A 20468-nucleotide genomic window follows, 5' to 3' on the forward strand; every position below is an offset into this window, starting at 1 on the left:
GGATATTCCTTAAGAAATTAAAAATAGAGCTTCCCTATGACCCTGCAATTGCACTACTAGGTATTTACCCCAAAGATACAGATGTAGTGAAAAGAAGGGCCATATATACCCCAATGTTCATAGCAGCAATGGCCACAGTTGCCAAACTGTGGAAGGAGCCAAGATGCCCTTCAACAGATGAATGGATAAAGAAGATATGGTCCATATATACAATGGAATATTATGCTTTCATCAGAAAGGATGAATACCCAACTTTTGTATCAACATGGATGGGACTGGAGGAGATTTTTCTGAGTGAAATAAGTCAAGCAGAGAGAGTCAATTATCATATGGTTTCACTTACTTGTGGAGCATAAGGAATAACATGGAGGACATTAGGAAAAGGAAAGGATAAGTGAATTGGGAAAATCAGAGGAGGAGACAAACCATGGGAGACTGTGGACTCTGAGAAAAAAACTGAGGGTTTTGGAGGGGAGCTTGGGTGGGGGGGTTAGGTGAACGAGTGGTGGGTATTAAGAAGGACATGTATTGCATGGAGTACTGGGTGTGGTGCATAAGCAATGAGTCTTGGAACACTGAAAAAATGAAAATAAAATAAAATAAAACAAAATAAAATAAAATAAAAAAAACAGTATCAACCAAGACTGTGGCCATGGAAAGAAAGGAGGGTGAGATACTTAAGTGGAAGGGACAGAATCTAGTGACTAGTGAGGAGTAAAGTCGGGGGTTATGTATAATTTCTGTCTTAGGCAATACGTTACATGACTTAGAATTAGAAGTGTTGGACTTGAGGAGATTTTGGTTCCCCAGAAGGGAATCTAGCTATGATTCTGAAACTCAGACAGGATGTTTTTTTCTCAAGATACAGTTTTGGGAGTCATAAGTACATCAATGGTAGCTGAACTTGTGTACATTAAAGGCTTGCCAAGGAAGACCATGCAATGAGAGTCAAGAAGAGGACCAGTGAGGGAACATCATACAAATTAAAGACGCGCACTGATGCCTAGTGATGCCTTCACCCAAAGACTTGCTTGGACCCAAAGTCTGAAAAAACATTCACCTCCTCTGTGAGGCCATCTTGCTCACAGTCCCCAGAAGGAGTTCATAATGCCTTTCTCACTGTTTCACTGGACTAGTATAACACACCTTGGTGAGTCACGCCTTGTTGTGGAGACAGATGGCTGTCACTTTACAGGCTATGTGGTGAGTGTCTTAAAGACAGAAACTGTATTTTATTTACCCTGTATCCCCAACACATTTCACTGTATCAGGCCTCAGGGCATTTGTGGTTTACAGAGTGAAGGAGAGATTACATTCTTGTTCATTTATCTATCAATATCAGTATCAATGCTGGCTATGCTGTTGAGCTATTTTACTGTTCATTTCTTTGCAAAATTTTCACACAAAATTCGCCTTTTCTGAACTAAAAAGAAAGCTCTGGAATTTTAGGGAATTTTTTTTTCTGTTCCTACCCTTTCTGCCTGCCATTCCCATTTCAAATCATTCTGGGCTTGTTCTGAGACTTGCTGTCTCTTTCTAAAGTCATTGCTAAAATCTCCTCATCAACTGGGGATCTTGGTTCTAGTAGAATTTGTGGCTTTGGAAGTTCCTTTTCTTTTACTTGTGACTACTGATAATATGGCTTTTGAATCAATATCATGTGAAAGAAGAAAAATTAAATTTAGTGAAAATACAGAATTTTTTTCTAGTTGTCTGTGATTTAAAAATGGTAAAAAAAAAAAAAAAAAGCCCAAAGAATTGATTTGAGGGTAACAGTGAAAAACCTCTGTTTGTCTGTGGTTTAGCAGCTGATTTTATTTCTATCATCAAGTGTTGGCCATATCTAGTTTTTGCTTTAGCATATTTCTTATATTTAGGTATTTATGCGTGCTACCTTAAAGAGAGATTTACCAGTCAATATTTTTAAAAACTGAATGATAAATGAATAATCTTTTTTTGTTAACCTGGCATTTGTGTTGAAATTATATACTAAAAAGTCCTTTCAAAGAATATAAATCAAAGGACTGTGAACTTTCTTTGAGAATAGTTTGCCTCTTAGCATCTCTTGGAGGCAGGAGAAGATATGTGAATATTTGTGCATATTTTTGAGACATTCTGAAATGAATGCAGCATATCAATCAAATTATGTTCTTAATTTGTCTAAATAAGAAGAATCATAGTTTTTAGTTCATTCACCTCTAGGTTACAGAATTTCTCAAGGCAGTTCATATAACTGCTTTAGAACCACTCAGTTGGGTTTTTCAAATATGGCATAGACATTTCCCAATATAGACCTACTGAATAAGACCTTCTGGGTGAAGCCAGGTGTCTGATCTTTAGTCCCCTAGGCTATCTTTATGCTCACCTGCATGCTCAGAGCCATGGCTTAGTAGAGTGGTTCCAGGGTATAGGTGAGGAATCCATGTTGAAGCAACAGGGTTGTTCATAGAACTGAGATAGGCATTTGCAAGACCACTCAATAGCAGGACAAGAGTCATAATCTTCATTGCAACATTAGATTCTGCAACTGTAGAATAGAAGAGAAATCACTATATGGTAGCTGTGAAGGCATTAGTCTTAAACTTGCAACTATACTTGAGCCTACACTACTCATTATTTGTTTAATTTCCCTATGGCCATGTAGACTCTGAGCTCCTAGATGGCAGGGACTGGTTCGGCATTCTTTGTATCCATGTCTTCATCTTGGAGCTTGACTGACAACAAATACTCAATATGCCTTTATTTACTGACACACAGGAAAGCTATCTACTGAACCTGAGGCAAGAATCATGTATGCTGCTGCACACACACCTGTCCTCAACCACATACAAGCATAGACCTCTCACACATAGCTTGCAAAGCTATAGGACTAGGTTCAAAAGACAATGATGACAGTACTTGCCTATGGTTCTGGCTATGTCAGAATGATTCCAGTAAGATCACATGATGAACCTCAGTCTGTTCAGAACCAAGAGAAAAACAAACATGACATGAGTTCTCATGGACACAGTTCTCATTTCAAGATAGAAAAATTTGGGTTATATCTATTTCAAATGTGACCTCAGAAGAGGTGAGCTTATAACGAATGATGTTGGGTTCCTTTGGGAAACTCCTTGAAGTCCACCTTCAACTGAGTGTGAGCACTCCAATTCTTTACTCCCCCAGCACCTTGCATCTTTCTTTGGTGTCTTCCAGTCCACTGTATTTTGATTTAACTGTCTTATTTATCTTATTAAATTATGAATTCTTTGAGGACAAGACCTTCCTTAGGTTAAATAACCATAGCCATGTCTTAGACTCTAGTTGTTTAATTCCAAGCCCTTCTTTGCACTAAAATCATAACCAGAGATGATGCTAAACCAAAGTTCATTATTATTCCAAAGGGAATGATATCAGAATTGGAACAGAAAGGTAGTCGACATCAGGTCTCTTGAGAATGAGAAGCATATTTTTATTTGTAAGGAGGGGAAAGAGAGTTTTGGAAAGCATGGCTTAGTTGGTGAAGATGGTCTTGGGAAGAGGCCACCTTGTGAGAGAGGTCCCACAGGCAACAGAAGCCAACATGCAAACACAGAATATCATGATGGGGAGTTATTACTGTGTGGTGTGAGCATTATGAAGACATCATCATCATCATAATAATAACAGGAAGTGGTTGATAGAGGCAGAAAGCAGAGTAGTGATTGCTAGGGGCTTATAGAGTGGGGAGTGGAACTGTTCAATGGGTACAGGGTCTATTTTGGGGAGGTGATGGAAGTGATGAAAGTGATCAGGATCAGATAGTGATATTGATTGTACAACAATATGAATGTACTAAATACTGAATTTTATACTTTAAAGTAGTAATTAAAAAAAAAAGACATTGGGAACTCAGATTAGGGGGAAAAGAAGGAAGATTCCACTATTTCAAAGTTTAGCCTCTCAATATTCTTGTTGCAAAGAAGGGATCTGTGTTGATTAAAGACTGTAGAGGTACTAGAGTAATTTTCCATGACTGGACTTAGGAGACGGAATTAAGAGATGCTGCACAATAAATAGAGCAAATGCTTTATTTAAAAAAAAATTCAAGACTTATTTATTTATTTAGTACTCTGGGATCATGACCTGAGCTGAAGATGGACAAGTTAACCGACTGAGCCACCCAGGCATCCCCAGACAAACTACTTTAAAACAGTGCTTCTCTGTAACTGGTGTTCATGGCCAACCTTGCTCATATGTGTTGACAAGTATTTTTTATTAAAACTATGAATAATTAGACAAGTGAGGACAATTTGAAATCCTTTTTGAGGGCCATCTACTTATGTCAAAATGGTGGAATGAAAAGCAAAACAAATTAATATTTTAATATTAAATGTAATTTGATATTTTAATTTAAAAGGTAATAGTAAATGTAATATCCTGGTATTCTGGGATTCTATAGTACTGCTAATTTACATTCATTTATAATCCTTCAAAATTTAGAGGAAATGAGCAAACACAGCTAAATACAAAGTTCTTGAGAGTTGAGTTGGAGTGTGTGTGCCGATTGGTTGCTACATTAGGTTCTACCTGGATAATAGAACTAAGTTTCTCTGGTTGAGGTTTAACCTGTGAAATATGTGGTTTTGTGAACTGGATAAAATATTGTTTAATGTAGAGATTCTCATATGTTATCATGCTTAAGAATCACCTGGATGTTGTAAATTCTAGACCTGAAACCTATTTTATCATATACATTAACTAGAACTTCAATAAAAAAATAAGTAAAAAAAAAGATGAAAAAGAAAAGAATCATGTGGAGAACTTCTTAAAATGCAAATTCCCAGGCCCTATCCTCACATATTCTGGTTTAATAGACCTGGGGTGGGAATAAGGATATGCATTTTAAACAAATGCCCAAGGAATTCTGGTGCTGCTGGTCTGTGGAAACCTCCTACAGAAGCAAGGGTCTAAAATAATTGGAAAATGCAGTTTCTTAGTCGCAATTCTCAGCACTAAGCCAACCAGTATGGTGATCATTAAATGAATCCTATTCTTTTTTTTTTTAAGATTTTATTTATTTATTTGACAGACAGTGATCACAAGTAGGCAGAGAGGCAGACAGAGAGAGAAAGGGAAGCAGACTCCCTGCCGAGCAGAGAGCCCGATGAGGGACTCGATCCCAGGACCCTGAGATCATGACCTGAGCCGAAGGCAGTGGCTTAACCCACTGAGCCACCAAGGCACCCCAAATTAATCCTATTCTTAATATAGTTTTTCTTAACAAAGAGAAGAAAGAGCATGGAGTCCACTAAAAAAAAAAAAAATTTTTTACAGGACAACTTGGCATTGATTCTGACTTCCTCAAATTATAATTTTATTGATTTTCCTTTTTATTAAATAAATGTTCCTTGAGCTTACTTTAGCTGGGTACGAGGGCAGTTTTCAGTACAGTTTTACTGCCCATCTATTGCCTGCTTGTTGAAGTGCAGAAGAAATCTTTAAATCAAATGGATGAAAAGAATCATCATAGAAAAGGGATGAACAGAAAATTACATTATCAGTTGTATTAAGACAAACAGAAGAAAAAGTGTATTTGCTTAGTGTTTGACAAGGTTACTATGATAGTTAATTTTATGCAAATTTGGGTCATGAGGTGCCCAGATATTTGGTCAAACATTCTGGATGTTTTCCTGAAGGTGAGGTTAACACTTAAATTGTTAGACTGAGTAAAGCAGGTTGCCCTCCCTAACGTGGGTGGACCTCATCCAATCAGTTGAAAGCTTTAATAAAACAGAATGACTGGTTCTATCTTGAGTAATAGAGAATTCCACCTTTCTGACTGGAACACTTTTGAGTTGAACCCTGGCTTTTTCCTGCCTTTGCAACTGAACTGAAACATTGGCTTTTCATGGACCTCAATTGAATATACATATATTTACATCTCTCATCAGTTTTGTTTCTCTGATGAGCCTTGACTAAAAGAGTTATAGCTTTATTTCTCTTATTGTTTCCTTTTATTAAAAAGTGCCATATTTTCATAGTGTTTAGAAATATAGAATGTTCCAGGTGGTGGGTATTAGAGAGGGCACAGATTGCATGGAACACTGGATGTGGTGCAAAAACAATGAATACTGTTACACTGAAAAGAAATTAAAAAAAAGAAATATAGAATGTTTGAACCCCTATTTACAACATGTTTTGTGCCTCAGCAACTTTTTTCAGGAATGAGATACATCTCATACATATCACAGCAGCACGGCCCAGTGGAAATTGGACACTGGTGTGCAGCCTGGAGCATCATACAAGCCATTCTGTCATTTCCTTTGAGAGCACATCTACCCAGGGTATCATATCATAGACTTTGTCCAGGCACCAGCAAGACAGGGAAGGGCAGGGGAGGAATAAAGAGACTTGACAGGTGTGCTTGTCACTGAGTGTTCGTAGCTATATCATAAGCTGTCTGTCCATTGTGGTATTATGATCCCAGAGTTATCATTTGAGAACCCTTCATCATGACAAAGATGAGCAGTTTCTGCAGCCCACTGCAATCTTGGAGAGTTGTCCTGCTCCACTTTGTGTGTGTGTGTGTGTGTGTGTGTGTGTGTCTTTCTTTCCTTATTTAATTGAAGCAGAATTAACATACAATATTATGTTAGTTACAGATGTAGAACATATTGATTCAACAATTCCATACATTACTCAGTGCTCACCATGATAAAGTGAGAGTGTCCTGAGTGACTGTAACTTCAGTCTTCTTAAAAAGAGAATTGGCTTTAAGAGGATATGGCCTTATTACCATCATGGCATATAAACATGTACACATACACTTGCATAGAATCCTGCATGAAGGACTCATGGGAAAAATCATATTCCTTCTTTTCTTAAAAATACTGACTTCATTAGTAAAATGAAGATGTTTACTTAGTTGCAAGAGAAAATAATCTGTTCAGTTGAAAATGGGAAAGAATTTACTAAGTTTGAAAAACTAAAAATAATTCCTGGCTGGTCTTATTCCTGTCCTCTGTATTTAGAGGAATTTACTCCTGATACTATTATTACAGGAAATTCCAAAAGCATGAACATTTTCTGGTATTTTCACAAAACCAAGTGTTTATATTTTATTTAATTTAGGCACAGAGGAGAGCAGGATTTCTTTGTATGCATTGAAGTGTCTAATGGATGCCGTGACAATGTGATTTTGTGTAAAATGTAGATAATGAAAGCATTTAAAAATTCATAGAAGGGTAATAGAGTATCACACTTACTTTCAAACTTTGTTGAAGTCCACTACAAACAATGATTCTTAACACTAACTATGTCATCATTATTGTTTTAGGGAAGGGACATTGGTATCTTTCTCTAGGATCAGCTTTTAGGTTATTATGAAAATGATCAGTGGTTAATAATCATGAACACATCTGATTACTGTGAGATGTCCAGTTATTGTTGGCAGCTAAGTAAGTACAGGGAATAAAGAGTGATAAAATAGGGTTTTGAAGCAGCGGGGGGTGGGAGGGTAGGGGAGCCTGGTGGTAGGTACTATGGAGGGCATGTATTGCATGGAGCACTGGGTGTGGTGCATAAACAATGAATTCTGTTACACTGAAAAGAAATAAAAAAAAACCCCACACAGGGTAGTATTTGGTTAATAGCATCTCTTGCTGGTCTCAGCTCCTCTTTCATCTTACCTATTAATTTTGGAGCATGGAAACACCATTGTCAGATGTGTTAATATCGTACGTGTGTTGGACAAAGATAAAGATACTGAAAATGTTGACCTCCAGTTTAAAATGTCCTCAGACCACAACTCTGAATTTTCAAGTTCACTGTGCCCTTCCAAGGTTCTATAAAAATTCCATCTTGATTTGTCATTAGCATTTTTTTATGGCTGTGAGTGGATTTTAGGAAAGGAGAGCTATGCAGTGAAGAAAACTCTTTGCACGCTCTTGAGTTCAGTTCTTGTGAGTTTTATATAATCACCACCACGGATCATGTCAATAATTCACTGAAGAAAGCTGAAAGAAGTTCTGTTCATGGAATACACTGGTGACATTTGCCTGAATATGTTTTAGCAGTCAGCTGAACATGTGCTTTTATTAGAACTATCGCTGCCACAGGTAACTGTATAAAAATCTCATCTAACAACTTTGACTTAAATGTGCATTGGACAATACCTTTGTACCAGCAGGCCACATTAATTTTTTTGCATCTAACAAAATCAGTATTGAGAAATTTGGAATTGCTTTGTTAAAGTGGGTATCTACTGAATATCCCCAATTCAATTCTTTCCTCTAATATGGTAATCTGTTATCTGTATTCAATTATCTGGAAGGTGAAAGTTGCCGGGCTGCCCAATGGAAAATTTTAAGCCCTTTCACTCTGGGTCTGTTGTCTTTTCAGATCAATCTTTCTGCTAATGACAACCAATACTTTCATATGTGATTACAGGCCTGCTCCATCTTTTCATGAGCCGAGACTCTTTGGAATCATATGTATTGATCTTTTTAATAGAAGTCAGGAAAAATAAAATTACTCTGGCTTCTTGTGGCAAAACGATGATAAATGAGAACTTAGAAACTTATGGTAGAAATTTTTTCTGCCTTGGATTATTTTAATCACTAAAAATGATTGTCTTTTTAATAATATTTGCTTTCCATTATGCACATTTGCAGCAAAGCCAAAAATTGTTTCTGTATTGCTTTATGAAACCACATTGAGGCAGGGGCCTGTTGGTATTCCCGTACCTACTGGTGACTCAGGTATAGTGGCCCCTAACAGGAGGCAAAGAGCCAAGCTCCAGAGTCTTTGCAGCAATCTCAAGTTGAGTTTCAGCGGAGCACTTCTGATGAAAGAGAACTTGCTGAACTAGGCATTTTTGAAAAGGACTTTTGTTTAAAGCTCATTGTTAATACTATTGTCTTAGAAGCAAGCTTATATTTCTTTCATCACTCCTCCTTTTTGATTTCTCCTTGGCTAAGACTGATTATTTCCCAAGTGAGGTTGCTTTTTTATTTAAGAGAAAGTAGATGTAATTCTTCTGTGGTTTTGGTTGCTTTCTCTGTGTGTCCGGTAGCTGCTGGTGTTGCCATTGGTGATAATTGGGAATGAAACATGTGGGGTCACTGTTATATCAACTTTTCTCTGAAACCTAAAACTATAGGACTTGCTTTGGATCTCATTTTAGAATAGGAGCTCTGTGTTTTGTATCTGAATCAAGTTCCCAGTTCCCAGCTGAAGACAGGATTGTTACCCTGGCTTCAGGGGAACATGTGGCCAACAGAGATGATCAAAGAGAGTCAATGCCACTGCACACAGAGATCAGATCTCTGCTGGTATGAAGGCAGGGATGAGGATCAAAATTTTGCAGATGTCAGGCCAAAGTACAGCCATGCTTTGCTTTGTTTGGCCCTTGGAGACCCATCTGTAAGAAGAGAATTTTATCCCAGCGGGGCACCACATGAATAGCCCCCATGGCTCAATGGGAACGTTTCACCGTGATGCAGGGATGAACCCCACTCCACCTCCTGCCTCAATTTCTGTTTCCCTTCTACCTAAACATGACGAAAAGAGAGATCTTATTCAGATACAAATTGGTTCAATGAACTTGTCATTTGACGTGGTTTAATCCAGTCCCATGAAGACTTGCCCGGAGTGTACTATGTATGCGCGAGGCAGTGAACGTAGAAAAGAACAGGGGAGGCAAGTTTCCAGGTGTGTGTATAGGATTGATGGTCATGCAAAGAAGATGGCCAGCAGACCTCATTACAAGCCTGAGGCATGTGCTAAGCCTCAGGTGCCCAGTGACGCTGAGGAGAGCTAGAGTCTGATCTGGGGCTACATGGGAGGCTACATTTAAGTTGAGAACTGAAGAATAGGAATAAACCAGAGGAAAATTGGAGAAGTTGTTGGGGAAAGAGTATTCTAGGCTGAGGAAACTGCCGTGTTGGGTGGGAATTTGAGACCTGTGGTCTTTGTGAGGAATGGATATTATCCCAGTATGGCTGCAATACAGAAAGTGCCCAGGGATTTGAGTAATTGTCCTTAATGTCGCCTGGTAGTGCAGGTGATCTCTGAGTCTAAATTTACTCACACATGGAGGTAATGATGATTCTAAGGCAGATTTTGGGCTTCAGCTGTTGAATGAGCTGGGTGTGTGGTGTTGCCTTTGTTTAGACTGTTCAATTTTGGCTCTTTGCTATCTTTGACTGAAAGGCAGTGTTTGTAAAATTGTTTGAATATTTCTAAAATGTTGATCTTAATTTATAAAAATGAGTGGAAAATATTAGAACCCAAATGCTGATATCTGTGATAAGAAACATAGGCTTTAAAAAAATTTCTAAAATTGGAAGAAAAATGGAAAGTTTTGTGGTAAATTAACCTGAGGCATGCATTACTTTTAAGACTGACAATCATGTGTTCAGATGTGAACCTTTAGGCCTGTCAATTGCATATTCACACGTGAAAAGCAAATAAAATATTAAGAGGCATGCTTGAAATACTAGAAATAAACTAGTGTAGAGTACAAGTATGTCTAAAGATGAGGTTTAATTAAAGAGTTTTTAATGGGACTCTCTGGGAGTCCCGCCATCATGAAAAATATATCATTAAATATATGAAATATATGAAAATATATATTATTTAAGTCATACTCCACTTGCTCTCTGCAATCCATCCCTCCAACATACACACACACATGCGTGTGTGCGCACACACACACACACAAACACAGATTTTTATTTTATTTGAAAGTAGAGGACTGTCTTAATTTTTTTTCTTTTGAGAATTTGTTAAATATGGTTAGAAATTACAGATTCAAAATTTAGTAGCTTACATGATATCAATTCTTAGTTCTGTGTATTAGATGAAACAGTGGAATAATGTGAAATTAAAAGGAACCATAAACATCTGTTTGTACCTACTTTGCTGAGAAGTTCTGCAGATGCCATTAACTCTTCAATTTCCAAAATCTAGATCTTGGTATTAGAAAGTGACACCAGCTCTTGGTAATGGTCAACATTACAGAAATTGATAATAAATTGGATAAATGGAAATAGGTAGCAAAATATGACTATAGAGACAAAAAGGAGAAAGAGGAAGAGAATCTTTAATTCTATTGAGTTGGGAATTCTGAAGTTTTATTGAGGTGAATTCTGTAAACAAATTTTGTTATATAGTTACTTAAAGAGTTCTAAAGAAATATTGTACTTCGGTTACATGCTGGACTGACTACAGGAGGTTTAAATACCTTTAAATACAAGAGTGCCCACTGACACCAAGATATTTCAGCAACTGACAATTTCAAAAATCTACCTTACATCACACCTTCCCAAGGCTGTTTCAGTTCAAGCCAATCTCTCACTTGATCCTCTATAGGCTTTGGTGGTTGCATTAGGAAGAGTCCAATATCTTGGATAATTTAAAAGTCCTTTTGTAAACTGAAGATTCAGCAGGTAGGATATAGACTCTAGGTTATCAAACTTTTAAGTTCATAATTAACAAACTAAAATATGCAAGAGGAAAAATACCTTCTCTTTTTGCCATCTAATATGTGTTAGAGAATCTTCCACTTCCCCATGCCATATAAGTTCTGCTAGTAATTTATTTATAGTTGGGTATTCTCTTCTCTTTATCTATTGAAAACATTGAGGCCTATACTGTCATTTTGGTTGCAATTCCATCAATACCCATTTACCTTAAAATGACCTTTAATTTTTTATGACTCAAGCCTTCAGAAAAACATTGTTGATTAATTTTCTGGGCTGGTTTTATCCACCACCTCCTTTTTGATACCCTGCGTCACAACCACCTGTCAGTCTTTTGATATCCTAAAGGGTTGGGGAGATTAAGCTATTGATCGTAACCCTGAGGGTGATTACTCAAAGCTCTTTCTCAAAGCTGGTTATGTGCTCAGCCATCCACCTGAACAACTCTCTAAAAGTCTGCAGGTGAGACATTCCCATCAGCATAATCATGTGATGTGGACATTGCATGGCCTGCTTGTGAGAATATGTTGGCTCTTGACTATGCACCCTTCTTTGCATTTCTCTCCTGTTTGCTGTTTACACATACTTTAATTGATAACTTTATTCCTTTGTTCAGGTTGAGTTGTTCTTGCTCTGTAAACTACATAATCCCTCTAGCAATACTTGTTAATTATCTGAGAATAGCACTTTAAAAATTCTGTCAGCTGGGACATTGTGGCATATCTTAGGCTTCAACCCATTGCTGAGTCACCCTGAGGTGAGCAGATGAGCACCTCAGGTCTAAGAGGTCTGTCAATGCTGACTTCTAAAATCAGAGAGTTCAGTTTATTTAGAGCAACCAAACTAAAAATACCCCATATTGACACTAGGAGATATAGGGGACCTGATAACTGAAAGTGTTTCTGAATCATCCATAAGGGGCAATCTAGGCAGTATCTATATTAAGCTTTTAAGAATTCAAAATGCTTATTTATGTATTATTTAACTGAGAAATAATATTCTATTAGGTTCAGGTGTACATCTTAGTGATTTGATATTTTTATATATTACAAAATGGTTCCCACAATAAGTCTAGTTACCATCTGTTACTATACAAAGTTACTACAATATTATTGATTATATTTCCTTTCAAATTTGTTAATTCTTTCATTTATTTACTTGTTCATTTCATAAGTGCCTACTTAGTACCAGAGAGATGCCAGGTACTGAGGTAGGCACTGGACATCCAAAGATTCATTAAGCTATCCTCCCTCAGGGAACCCAAGGACTAGTGGAGGATCTAGATTCTTAAGAATGATGACAATAATTGGTCCTAAAGCTATGAAGGAGGAATACTTAAGTGCCAGGAGAGGAAGGAAGTACCCTAATGTCCCAGAGCTCATGAAATGGTGTGGATATTTTTTTCCCTTACAGATTACAGAGCAGGGAAGGCTAGGTATGCAGAGGTGGTAGTATTTGGGTTGAGCATTTAGAACTGAGTAGGAGCTTTCCAGATGGATATAGGTGTTTTGTTTTGTTTGTTTGTTTTTGTTCTTTTTTTTTTCTTTTTCAAATTAAACAGCAATTCTGAAGACCCAGGGAATGGTGGAGATTTGAACATCCACTCAAAACAGTTTATTTTCATATGTGTTATTTATAGTAAGAACACAGCTTTCCCTTAAAGATCTATGTTTGTTCAATGTTTTCTATTTGTATTAATGCTTGATTTCCACATTTTAAAACTTAGAGCCATATTTTATATTCTTTAAAATGTAGGTCAGTGGGAAAGAAGATTCAATGACCAATTTTCATTTAACACAACTTTTTTAGGGATCCACATTTAATTTGTAAGTTCAGAATGATTTCTGTCACATCTATTTAAGTATATAAAAATAGCTTACTTTCTGTGGCTCATTATGGATATTCTTTTTTTTTTTAAGATTTTATTTATTTATTTGACAGAGACTGAGAGAGCACAAGCAGGGCAGACAGTGGGGAGAGAAAGGGAGAAGCAGACTCCCTGATGAGCAGGGAGCCTGATGCGGGGCTTGATTCTAGTACCCTGGGATCATGACCTGAGCTGAAGGCAGACGCCTAACCATCTGAACCACCCAGGTGCCCCATTCTGGATATTCTTAATATGAAAATATTTGAAGTTGATATGTTGCTATGTTTTTTTCTACCTCAGTGGAAGTTGGTCACCTGTAAATGTTTGGATTTACTATGGACAGACATGGATGTGCTAAGGAGTTACAGTACTCTCATTCCTGAATCTAGGACAACACAGAATTTTGAAAGTGCAAATTGGATGCTTGACAGCTGGCAAGAGAGAAACAGAGAGAATTTGTTTCCCTTTGGGATTTGATAACTGTTAATTCTTCATGAACTTGGCTTCTGCCAAACATATATTATACTTTCCTCTGAATGGAAATTCATATTGTTAAACTCTATGTGAACTCAAGGTATTAATGTAGAGTGCTTACTAGCAAAAATGACTTGCAAATGTCAGATAAAATTAAATAACATGGCTTAATAAAATAAGCTTGTTTCCGAAAATCTGTTTTTCATATTTGTGAAAGAATTATCTGTCTTGTTATTTAAACCAAGATATTGCCAGGACAGGGAAAAGAGACACTCTCTTATCAATTATCAAGGGAACCATTGATTTCACAAAGCCAATTAAAGTATTTCTGGAGGAACAAGTAAATATTAGTTTTAGAAGCATTTCTTTTTAAAAGAGACCAGGTGACTAGGATAAAAACTACTAAATAAAAATAAGACATACCATTCTTATAAGGCACAGTGAGCAGCTGGGCATGCTTGGACACCATTGGTTCTCCAATTTAACTGACTTAAACCAGTATGAACAATTAGCTTTCACTAAGCCACAGACATAAAATAGACTTCCTGGCTATTTGGAATGAATTTTGACTTGAACAAATGTCTCATGGTTTGAATGGATATTTGTGAGCAATGAAGAGTTATTATCAAAAAGCAAGTCTGAATATAAGGTATTCTCTGGGGATGATGAGAACACCCATTTGTTCTTTGTGGTCCTTGTTGGAATTAGGTGTGAATCACCATTTGTCCAGCATAGTGATGTGATACAGTACAGAAACAGGGGATTCTTCCAGAGTGTGTTGGCTCCTGCTTACAAGACACTTTAGGGAAACCGTGTTAGCTTGGTTCATGGTGGAAGTGAGTGGGGGCTGTTTATTGGAATAATGTTCTTAGGTGATGCTGACTTGGTCTGTGGTGCTTGAGAAATTTTTCTTCTGGTAAAATTGATCTAAGATGACTTTTTAACTCTGTTGGATCCACATTGAAGAGTCCATCCAGGATCTACTGGATCTCTGTTCAGAACCAACTCTTTTGAATAAGATATAATTAAAATTATTGCTGTGGGTGAAGTTCAAAGTCTTTCTTCTTGGAGGATATGCTATCAATCTCAGTACAAAGACTGTCATAACAAAACTCCTTTCAATAATCCTTTATAATTCTGTCAGCTGTGAATGGCCTCATACCTTTTAACCACCCTGGGAATAATCAGTTCCCTGAACCTACTCACCAAATGCACAAAATAGTCTCCGATTTTATTTATTTTAATTTTCAAATGGTCTATTTCATGTTTCTCTAACTTAAGGAGATACTACCAAGTTAGAGTTCACTGGAATTTGGTAAAGAACCAATAATAATTGGGAATTGAAGAACGAATATCAATGTAATTCAAGAATTTTCCAATTATTTATTCCTCTGTAAACATTATCTATCCATTAATCTTTTCATACCCTAATAATAGAGTCAAGGAAAATGTGAGTACCACCCATGAACATAGGAATTCTCTCCTTTGACTTTTAACTAATATTTGGTCCTTGTCTTAGTCCATTTGAGTTGCTGTAACAGATATAGACTGGATAAACAACAGAAATTTATTTCTCATAGTTCCGGAAGCTGGAAGTCTGAGACCAATGTGTCAGCAAATTCCATGTCTGGTGAGGACCTGCTTCATAGTTCATAGACAGCTGTTTTCTCACTGTGTCCTCACATGGCAGGAGAGGCAAGGTAGCTCTGTGGGTTCTCTTTTATAAGAGTACAATTCTGTTCATGAGGGCTCCACCCTCGTGCCTAATTACCTCCCAAATTCTTCACCTCCAAATACTATCACACTGGGCTTTGAGATTTGACATATGAATTTTGGGGGACCACAAACATTTAGCCTATAGCATTCTTTTTTTATATTTACATTATTTATTTATTTATTTATTTATTTATATTTTTAAATTTATTTTCAGCGTAACAGTATTCATTGTTTTTGCACAACACACGGTGCTCCATGCAATCCATGCCCTCTCCAATGCCCACCACCTGGTTCCACCAACCTCCCACGCCCTGCCCCTTCAAAACCCTCAGATTGTTTTACATTTTAATTTTAATCCCAGTTAATATATAGCATTCTTTTAGTTTCAGTTGTACAGTATAGTAACTCAACAGTTTCATATGTCACCCTGTGCTCATCACAAGTACGCTCCTTAATCCCTGCAAACTGTTTCACCCCTCACACCACCCCACCCCTCTGGTAACCATCAGATTGTTCTCTAAAATTAAGAGTCTGTCTCTTGCTTTCTCTCCCTCTTTATTATTTTTTTCCCTTTGTTTGTTTTATTGTTTCTTAAATTCCATGTAGGAATGAAATCATATGGTATCTTTCTCTAACTGATTTATTTTGCTTATACTCCCTAGCTCCATCCATGTCATCGCAAATAGCAAGATTTCATTCTTTTTTATGGCTACATAGTATTCAGTTGTGTGTGTGTCTGTATATATATACAGACACACACACCCCACATCTTCTTTACCCATTCATCAATCAATGGATGCTTGGGCTGCTTCCATAGCTCAGCTATTATAAATAATGCTGCTGCTATGAACATAGGGTCCTTTGAATTAGTATTCTTGCATTCTTTGGGTGTATTCCCAATAGTACAATTGCTGGATCATAAGATAGTTCTATTAAATTTTTGAGGAACTTCTATACTGTTTTCCACAGTGGCTGCCTCAGTTCACACTCACACCAACAGTGTACGAATCTTTCTTATGTTGTTGATTTTAGCTATTCTTATAGATATCTCTGTGTGGTTTTGATTTGCATTTCCCTGATGCTAAGGGATGATGAGCATCTTTTTATGTGTTTGTTGGCCATTTAGGTGTCTTTTTTGGAGAAATGTCTGTTCATGCTTGCTGCCCATTTTTTATTTGGATTATTTGTTTTTTGGATGTTGAGTTTTGTAAGTTCTTTATGTACTTTGGACAATAGCCCTTTATTGGATATGCCATTTGCAAGTATCTTCTCCCATTCTGAGGTTGCCTTTTAGTTTTGTTGATTATTTCCTTCACCATGCAGAAGCTTTTTATTTTGATGTAGTCCCAAGAGTTTATTTTTGCTTTTGTTTCCCTTGCCTCAGGAGACATATCTTGAAAGAAGTTATCAACGATGGCCAATGTCAAAGAAACTATTGTCTGTGTTATTTTCTAGGATTTTTATGGTTTCAGGCCTCACATTTAGGTATTTAGTCCATTTTGACTTTTTTTTTAAATTTATTTTCAGCATAACAGTATTCATTGTTTTTGTACCACACCCAGTGCTCCATGCAGTTCGTGCCCTCTCTAATACCCACCACCTGGTTCCCCCAACCTCCCACCTCCCCCACCTCTTCAAACCCTTCAGATTGTTTTTCAGAGTCCATAGTCTCTCATTGTTCACCTCCCCTTCCAATTTCCCCCAACTGCCTTCTCCTAACTCCCCATGTCCTCCATGCTATTTGTTATGCTCCACAAATAAGTAAAACCATATGATAATTGACTCTCTCTGCTTGACTTATTTCACTCAGCATAATCTCTTTTTATGTATGGTGTAAGAAAGTGGTCCAGTTTCATTCTTTTGCATGTTGCTGACCAGTTTTCCCAACACCACTTGTTGAAGAGACTGTCTTTCTCCCATTGGATATTTTTTTCCTCTTTGTGAAAGATTAAGTGACCATATAATTATGGGTGTATTTCTACATTTTCCATTCTGTTCTGTTGATTTATGTGTCTATTTTGTGCCAGTATCATACTGTTCTGATTACTACAGCTTTGAAATAGAACTTGAAGTTTGAACTGTGATGCCTCCAGTTTTGCTTTTCTTTTTCAAGATTGTTTTGGCTACTTGGAGTCTTTTGTGTTTCCATACAAATTTTAGAATTTTTTTATTCTAGTTCAGTGAAAAAATGCTAATTTTTGAGATTTAAATTTAAGTTAGTTAACATATAGTACATTATTGGTTTCAGGAGTAAAATTAGTGATTCATCAGTTATGTATAACACCCATTGCTCATCCCAATAAGTGCCTTCTTCAATGCTCATCACCCATTCAGTGCAGCCCCTCACCCTGGACCCCTCCAGCAATCCTTAGTTTGTTCTCTGTAGTTAAACATCTCTTGTGGTTTGCTTCCCTCTCTGTTTTCCTCTTATTTTATTTTTCCTTCCCTTCTCCATGTTCATCTGTTTTGTTTCTTAAATTCCACATATGAGTGAAAGCATATGATATTTATCTTTCTCTGATTTCTTTTGCTTAGTATAGTACATTTTAGTTCCATCTATGTTGTTGCAAATGGCAAGATTTAATTCTTTTTGATGGCCAAGTAATATTCCATTATATATATAATAATCCATATATATAATATTCCATTTAATATATATAATATGTAATATTCCATTATTAATATTCCCTTCCATTTTATATATATATATATATATATATATATATACACACACACACACACACACACACACACATATATATGTGTGTGTATCCATTCATCTGTCAGTGGACAGATATTGGATATATATATCCTATATATATCACACACACACTCACACATATATGTGTGTGTATCCATTCATCTGTCAGTGGACATTTGGGCAGTTTCCATAATTTGGCTATTATTGATAGTGCTGCTATAAACATCAGGGTGCATATGCCCCTAAAAATAAGCATTTTTGTATCCTTTGGATAAATACCTAATAGTGTAATTGTTGGGCTATAGGAGTTTTATTTTTTACTTTTTGAGGAACCTCCATCCTGTTTTCCAGAGTGGCTGCACCAGTTTGCATTTCCACCAACAGTGCAAAGGGTTCACCTTTCTCCACATCCCCACCAACATCTGTGGTTTCCTGAGTTGTGCATTTTAGCCATGCTGACCAGTGTGTATTGGTGTCTAATTCTGGTTTTTATTTGTATTTCCCTGATAAGCAGTGATGTTGAGCACCTTTTCATGTGTCAACCATTTGTAAGTCTTTAGAGGAATGTCTGTTCATGTCTTCTGCCCAATTTTTAACTGTATTATTTATTTTTTGGGTGTTGATTTTGCTGAGTTCTTTATTGATTCTGTATACGAGTCCTTTATCTGATATGTCATTTCAAATATCTTCTCCATTCCATTGGTTGCCTTGTAGTTTTGTTGATTATTTCCTTCATTTTGCAGAAGTTTTTTTTTTTTTTTTAATTTTGGTGAGGGTCCAATAGATCACAGAAAAAGTATAATCAAACTTTTTAAAATATCTCCAGAAAACTATTAAGAACTGCTATGGAGATCTTGGGAGCTTGAGAAGATGGAGGACCCTGAGTTCACCCCATCCCACATTTACAACTAGGTGTCATCCACCTCCAAGTCAGTAAACCAGAGAGCAATCTGAAGACTGGCAGAAAAAACTTCACAACTAAATACAGAGAAACAGCTGCATCTGAAAGCTTAAGAAGGTCAGAAAGGCAGAGGAAGGCTGCCTGCAGAAGGGAGGAACTGTGTACTGAGAGGGCAGAGAAATGGGCCCTCATAACGAGGGAGGTCACACAGGGAAGACTAATTCCCATAGCATTTGGCTTTTAAAACCAGAGGTGCTGAATCCTATGAGTGTGCAAAACCAGTAGGACTTGGAACCTGGAGCTTTAAAGCCAGCTGACTCAGAACTAGGCAGACTGGGAGGGTGAGGGATGGCTGGATTGCCACCCTTAAAGAGCCAGCAGCCTGCACAGATAGGCAATCATAATGCTGGGGGACAAACAGGAGATAGATCTGTTCATACTGATTTCATAGTGTGTTGGGGGACTTCCCTGAAAATGAGGGAGCTTCCTGGAGCCTTTTTCTTCCCCCATCTCCCAGCATAAATTCAGAGACATAAATGAGAGCATAAATGAGAGGTGGGGCTGCACTGACACTTGGTACCTAACCCACTAGCAGTGTGCCATGCCCATGAGTTCTTCTTAGGACTCTTCCACCCCACACCTGCTGGCCTCAGCCCTGGGCTCATGGCAAATTCTGTTAAAGCTAAGCAGGTACCCCATGCAACCTCCAAGTGGACAGTTCCCACCGAGACCCACACAACCACCACACCACTCCTGGCCACATACTCTCAGCCACCATCCCATGTTGCTCCCAGCCTTGTGCCCCTGGCCATCCTGGTACGCAGGCCCCAGAAGCTGCAGTGCTTCAGGGGGTCCTGCACAGAACTAATGACCCTGTGCAAATTTTGCTAACACCACCATCATGTTCCTAAGTTCCCCAGCAGTTCTTAATAGTTTTCTGGGGAGATTTAAAAACTTCGATGATACTTTTTTTGTGATCCTTACTAGACCTAGCTTTTAAAATTTCATTTGGAGATTTGAATGAAACTAAAAACCTAATGAAATATCACTATTTTGATACATATGTTAATGAGAAGACTATATATATTGTAATTTCTTAACACAATGTGGTAAAAAACAGAAAAATATTCCTAAAAGGGACAGCCTTCATGGACTGTGAAACCCCTACCCCACTGCTCATCGTTGTCCCTGGCTCTCCTGTAGGAGATTCAATAGTTGTGTTGACCTTTGTGACTGGCTTTTGTACTAACAGAGAAGCTTTGAAATGGAGTTTCTGGGGCTTCTCTGCAAAAATGACCTTGGTGGTAGATCACACAGAACAACCAGGTGTGTTTTCCATCCTCATGTTCTCTTTAGTGGACAAAC

The sequence above is a fragment of the Lontra canadensis genome, unplaced genomic scaffold, assembly GCF_010015895.1.
Source record: "Lontra canadensis isolate GAN:19392208 unplaced genomic scaffold, GSC_riverotter_1.0 scaffold29, whole genome shotgun sequence".
In the NCBI taxonomy this organism is placed as follows: domain Eukaryota; kingdom Metazoa; phylum Chordata; class Mammalia; order Carnivora; family Mustelidae; genus Lontra; species Lontra canadensis.